The sequence below is a fragment of the Camellia sinensis genome, chromosome 8 (assembly GCF_055761805.1).
Source record: "Camellia sinensis isolate YWXY chromosome 8, ASM5576180v1, whole genome shotgun sequence".
NCBI lineage: Eukaryota > Viridiplantae > Streptophyta > Magnoliopsida > Ericales > Theaceae > Camellia > Camellia sinensis.
Window position 1 is genome coordinate 167,125,507 of NC_138968.1, and position 6,985 is coordinate 167,132,491.

The window sequence follows — 6,985 nt, forward strand, 5'->3', positions numbered from 1 at the left end:
TTCTGGTTATCTGAGATTGCTATACAGACTGAGTAGAGGTCACATAAACTGCGCTGCAAGGTTAAGGTTGAGAATTTTCAATTCAGTGCATATGCAGGATTTAGATTTTAGAGTTTAGTATTACAGATTTTTAACATTTTATTAGATAAGATTGGAGGATCCTCTACTGGAGTGTTTGCTTCCAAGGTAATTTCCTGTTTATTTTTGTGTGCTGCATTGTTACAATTTTCTAAAATTCTAGGTCCTGTGTGTTTTCCTTTCCATAGATCACTCAAGCAACGGATGGGAAACCAGTCACTATTGAGCTTATTGATGGCAAGACAAAAGAACCGAAAGATACCTTGGAGGAAAATTTTTGTTCTGTGATATTGGTAGCAGATTTCATGTTCTATTAACAGAGCGGCGAAATTAAAAGGTCCTTTCCTTTGTGGATGTAATCAAGTAGCGGAAATTGAGGTTTTTATTGTATTTTTGCTCCCATGTAACAATGGTTCTCTGCTTTATGGAGTAAGCTTGAAAACCCAATTTGAGACTTTTCTAGCTTACTGTCTGTCCATGCTTCTTTATTTATCTAGTTTGTTGTACCGCACCCTTTATCACAAAATTCGGTTGTTTTGCTACAGGTAGATGCGGCATTAATTACAACTGGAAGGTGTCCATTTACAAAAGGTCTTGGACTGGAGAATGTATGTCATGTTAATTGATAATATGCATGAGCCAATGCTGAAGTGTTGTATTGGTTTTTTTGCAGATCAATGTAGTGACACAACGGGGTTTTGTTCTAGTAGATGAGCGTATGCAAGTTATTGATGCAAATGGAAACCTGGTTTGTTATCTATAGATTCTGTCATGAACACAATTTTCTGTATGGTTTTGCAACTGGTTCTTGGAACAATACTTCTACCATTAGGTTCCTCACTTGTATTGTATTGATGTTGTAAATGAGAAAATGATTCTTGCTTATGCTGCCAGTGCACAAGGGATTTCTAGTATGTGGTTATTACCTTGCTATTTGCTACTTCAAGCTATACTTACATTTTACACCTATTGCATATTTAGCGTTGCTCTCTTCATATAGTTGTTGAACAAGTCAGTGGAAAAGATCATGTGCTCAACCATTTGAGCATTCCAGCAGCTTGTTTCACTCACCTAGAAATTAGTAATGGCTGGACTCACAGAGGTGAATATCAAATTTTCCAATTCTCATACCAAACCCACAAATAGAATAAAATAAATAAAAAGGGATTTTTATTGTCTCTTTTGTTCTTATTGGGTAGTGAAATAAAAAAGCTTACCCACCATATTCTTGTAATTTACCTATAGTTGACTAACATCTAAAATTTTGCAGCCTCAAGCGAAAGAGAGAGCTGAAATAGAGGGGTTTGAGATAAGTGTTGCCAAGACAAGTTTTAAGCCTAACACAAAGGCTCTAGCAGAAAATGAAGGGGAGGGACTGGCTAAGGTTATATTTCTTAACCTTCTTGATCTCTATAATGCTAGCCTTGTAATCCGGGGAAACTAACAGATTCTCTTTGTCGGAGGTTATAATAGTGAAGTGATGATATTGTTTTAAGCTGAGCTTTCATGAGGTTATAATAATTTATATAAAAAGAGACCATAACCATAAGATTATTTAGGCATGTGTGATGTAAGTTTAAGTTTTGTTTTTAATGTTATGATATCTTGTTAAGTTAAGTTTGTGTGTATTAGCTATGTGTGTACATATCTTTGTGTGTTCAAGAGTATTTGTCTCTTTTGTGGGAGTAGCCAAGGCAAGCAGAGCAGCTACCAAGATGATGTCGAGCTTGGCAAGGAATTGGTATTGTTTTCATGAAACTTTAATGGCCCCATTTTTCTCCGAGTTTTATGGTCTATTTATTTCAAATGGATTTATCTATTTTCTTGCATAGACTTTGTTACAAAATATTTTTTGCCTAATTTGACTTTGGTGTATAGTTTACTTGACGGGATAACTATATATGATTCTGTGTTAATTGGCCCCTTCCCTTTAGGTCAATACTTTTCCCCTAACAATGTAATTCTTATTTGTCTACCATTGGTTGAACTTGAGTTGGGTTTTTAAGATCCTGAAACTGATTGTAAATAAGAAAATACCAACTGAATATGGAATTGACTGAGTCAACTGGTTTATTCATTGCAAAATATTAGCTTCCAATTACTTATCATGGGTATGGTACATCAGTTGTTGAAAATTGAAATTGATTGATGCTTTCTCTTGTTTGTTGCCCAAATGTTGGTGTCTAGTTATCTGTTTAAATAGAACCAAAGTTTATGTTTGGGGGTGACTTTGTTAATGTTTGGGGTAGAGTGCACAAGCCCAATTGTTGGTATCTAGTTATCTTTTAATTAGAAGCGAAAGGCTTGGGGTTGATTGTGTTTTGTTTGGGGTAGAGTGCACAAAAATTTGCTAGGGTTTATTTTGGTTGTGCTTAAAAGATAGCCTCTTGGATTGCCACTCTTTCCAAATTTTATAGAGATGCTTTACCGGTATCTTTAAAATACCATAAATCGATGTTGCAGGTCCACAGGTGTAATAAGCTTGCTAATCGACATGTAACGGTCGGGCTTGCTGACCCCAATGTTGTGCCATTCCAATTAGTACTTATCATTTGCCATTTGTTTACATGGAACTTATTAATCAACAGGGATTTAATGGTGTTTATTTAAACACCACTTTTTTAAAATATTTAATGACGTTTTATAAACGGTACATTTTGTTTTAATTAAAACGGAACAGTTTCACTAATAGAAGACGTTTTTTAAACGCCTTTTCTTTTGTTTTGGTTTGTGCTGTATGCAAATATGTGATAGTGGAGTAAAACCAAACTTGGCCGATTTGTCTTTCACTCACAAATATATATATATATATATATGAAGGAGCTCCAAAGATCTAAATGCTGAACTGGGTGCGATTCAAAGATCTAAAGGTTGTAGATACTTTCCGACAAGAACTGATCTCAAATGACTTGCTACCTGCAAGACATGATTATCATTTGATGTTGAGGTGATCTTCTTTCTTTAACATGTACATAGAAAATTCCTACACCTACACCTACACCTACACCTACACCTACACCTACACCTAGACATACATATATGTATAAAACACAGAAATGGATATGTTGTTGATTTAATATTTCTTTAACATGTGGATATATGTTCGCATACATAAGTATGTGTATACAAGTACTTGGATAGACATGCTCACAAGCCATGGAATATATGTTCTATTCATGGAGGAATTTTTGCTATTTACAATGAATAATCATGCTTTTACATTGCTTTATAAAGTTTATAGTTGATCTTTGTTGTGGAGTTGGCCTGAGATATATTTTCTGTGTGGATACATTGACTTCAGGAAATTTATTAGTAGTTAAGATGTGGTGGCTTATTAATTTGTTGCACTGAAACTCAAGGAATTATACTCAGCAGTGTTGATTTTTTCTTTTTTACTTACTATTTAGGTGTTTTATGTCAATTCACATTCTCTTTCCATGGATTGGTTACTTGGAAGCCAAACAAATATATGGTATTCTTTTGAAGTTGACTCCAGAAAGCCGTAATATTTTTGGCCAGCTTTCAGGTGCTGCTGTAAGATCTACAAAAACAGTCCTCTCTCTCTCTCTCTCTCTCTCCCTCCCCTGACTTACCATTTTTCTACATATAATTCTTATTTAAATTTTAACCTCTGGCAGGGTGTTTGGGAGTCAATCGTGCAATCTTTTGAGAAAGATCATATTTACCTTGGTGAGGCTGCTCAGCTAGTGGTCTAGAATGTTCATTATGAAATGTGAGTGCTCTCGTGATTGTCTACTTGGTTAATGCTAAATAATAATATTTGCTTGATGTTTGTGCGGCTTTTATTATTGATTAATTGTATTTCATATTTGAAGACCATATCAGAAAAATCAGGTCCAAAGGACTCAACGGCAACTGGCTGAACTAGAGCGCAAGGAAGCTGATATTAAAAGAAATGCAGCTCTTTCAGCAGCTAAATTTGCAGAGGCTTGTCAAGAGCCAAGATTGCAGGTATGATCCTGCATCGCATGCCACTCTACTGATGATGTATATTCCTTTAAGAACGAACAAATTAAGTGTCAACTTTTGCTTTGCAGGGAATAAATGTGAGGTCAGAACAGTTAGAAACTGCAAAGAAATCTCTCCCAAGCACATTTAAGAGGATTCTGGAAGTCTCAAGTGGTGATTCTGTGTCACAGGCAATTGAGTTTTATTCAAATTTTGTTAGAGATGTGCACACGGAAAAGGATGTAAAAAAATTATTAAATATATGTTTGTGATTGTTACTAGACGTTTACTGCTGTCACGTAATTGTCTTTGTTCAATTGGTTTGTTGTAATTGTCGCTAGATGTGTCCTGGTTAAGTATAATGGTCTTTGTTAGTGGGCAGACAGATGGAACTGGGGATTATTGTGTTGGATGCCATCAATAACACTGCGGTTGTTTGGTGTGATTGCAGAAAACTTCTGGGACTGTGCTACCAAATCTAAGGGACATTATTGAAAACCCGCATTCTCTAAATGTTTCTGTGGGCTCTGAAGTTCTTGATACTGTGAGTGTTGAAGCCCGCCTTGATGAATCAAACTATGTAACTAGGGAGATGGGAGTGTAGCTGATATTATTGACTGGGATATTACTGTTGACAACTCTCAGATAGATTGGGATATTGGTACTGCGGAAGAAATAGAAGATACTGGCAATGGATTGGGTCCTTATGAGATTGTGAATGCCAATAAGTTTTTACAAAATTCTCCACTGAATGATGATGGTGTGGAATCTGATAAGACCTTGTTAGATAAAAAGGAAAATGTTGTGGTCCCAGAGGTCTCTGTGCCAGAGATTTCTTGGGATATTAGTGTTGAGTATCCTCAAGTTCAGGCGATTAAAGATACAGGCTTGTCAAATGCAGTCTTGGAGTCTCATACATCTATTAAACTAAAACCCAAGAAATCGCCCAACAGAGGAGCCAGCTTTTGGAGACGGAGTACAAGAATAAGATTCTTGATGACCTATTTGAGGTATGTGCTTATTTGTCATTTTGATTAATTAGGTACTGATGGAATTTTTTATTTTTTATTTTTCCAAACATTCGTTGTTGGTTAATACTTTTGGTTGTTTTCATGTGTAAAAGGGCACGAGAATGTAACAAACAATACAATCCTTTTGGTATTTGATTGATGCATATCTTGTGCGATCCCAATAAGTCTTTGCATTTTTGGTTGTTGTAAGGAATCAACTGTCTATCGTTATGACCGTTTCAGAAGTTTTCTGTCCTGATCTTGATGGTTTTTGCCCAGTAACTATAGTTTGCTTGACTATCCCTCTCCCTCCAGTCATGCACATTACTAGTAGTTTGGTTTCATGATGCCATGCTTATTATTCCTAATGAGTTGTGACAATATCAAGTATTGACTGTAGTGTGCATATAATTTTCAGGTTTCTTGATAGACTAGTGAGTACACTAGAGGAAAAGAAACAGCACGAAGTGAAGATAAAGGAGGGGTTGAAGGACTTGTCTGCCAAACGCATGGAGCTGCAGAATTCATTGACGTCATTGTGGCCAAAGCAGGTGAGTTCATTCCTTTGTTGCTTAACAAAGATCAACTATAAACTTTATAAAGCAATGGAAAATACATAAGGGACTCTCCTTTTACTTGTCTTCTTCTTCCTTTTGACCAGCCTCTCTGTGTCTGCATCTGCTTCCTTTTTCATTTTAGGTATGCAAAACCCAATACTTATCTTTCTATATATGTATATCTATTGTAATAATAGTAATTTTTGCATGTGGGTTTGTGTAATGCAGATGATATATTTGGGGGTAGATCTTTAATGGGTCGGAATCTTCTTCAAGCCCAGAAAGGTGCTTTTCAATTATTTCCTTTTTAATCCATTGCTTTAATGGTTATTTTTCATTTGAATTTTTGTTTTGTTTTGTTTTGTTTTGGGGGTTTATAATGCATGTATCTGCTGGATTTCTATGCTTAAAATTTCAGCAAAATCTATGATGATTGAACATTAACATATGGTTAGATTAGATTTAGTAGTAAAAAAAAAAAAAAAAAGAAAGATGAATTTATTTACTTTGAGTATATAGCCTTGATTAGCCGACCGCACTTGATTCGGACACAATGCTTAGTTTGGTTTGATTCAATTCGCTTCGTTTATTGTTATATCATATTAAAATTTAATTTGCTCCAGTTATTGTTATATCAGATTAAAATTTAACTAGTATGGGGCTCTTCCAACGAAATTATCAATATTGTCTTGAGCATTTTCATTTTCTGAGGTATCCAACCACAAAAATCTCCTATTTGAATGGTAAAATGAAAACTTGAACTCAAATAAGTTGTTTGAATGGTTTGTTATGGACTTGAAAATTCATTGATATAAATGACTGAAATTAAACATCTTGTGAAGGCTGTGCAGGAAAATTTGATAGAGAACCAGAGGAATCTTTGAATTTTTTTTATTTTTTATTTTCAGTTGAAAACTTGATCTATGTCGAATTGATTCGCTGCCTTGAACTTGTGTATAGTATCGTTTCTATCATTATACCACCGCCAGAAAAGTGGGCAGAGGAATGCTGGGGAACTGATTTGAAGGAAAGGCTGGAATAGAAAACTATTCTGTTGAATCTTAATTTAAAATTAAAAAGATATGTGTTGTTTTGTTGAAATTGGAGTACCAGAAAAAGTAGTGTTAGTTTAAACTACTTTGACTGTTGGATTTCTAATTTTTTTTTTTTTTTTTTTTTTTTTGTGTTAGGGGTTTTTTGTCATTTGGCTGTAATTCTAGTACTTGTAAAAGCCTAGCATGTTGCTAAACATGTGCCATTGCATTTATAGTTAAAATTATCATTACCAAAAGTGCTTTCAGAAAACAATGATCAGATCATTTCCTGTTGTGGTTCTTGTCTTTAAATGCTCTACTGATCTTTTCAGTTCAA

The 6,985-nt window shown here is 34.9% G+C and overlaps 1 pseudogene across 1 annotated transcript; it reads left to right on the top strand.

The window, feature by feature from the left end:
- The first annotated feature begins 576 nt into the window (after positions 1-576).
- LOC145797299 (CDK5RAP3 protein homolog) lies at positions 577-6,163 on the top strand (annotated as a pseudogene). Its single transcript, XR_014338660.1, has 12 exons — positions 577-669; positions 752-1,180; positions 1,349-1,462; positions 2,899-3,025; positions 3,486-3,612; positions 3,717-3,811; positions 3,915-4,050; positions 4,137-4,289; positions 4,499-5,057; positions 5,488-5,608; positions 5,719-5,756; positions 5,843-6,163. The product of XR_014338660.1 is annotated as a CDK5RAP3 protein homolog (transcript).
- The last annotated feature ends 822 nt before the right edge of the window (positions 6,164-6,985 follow it).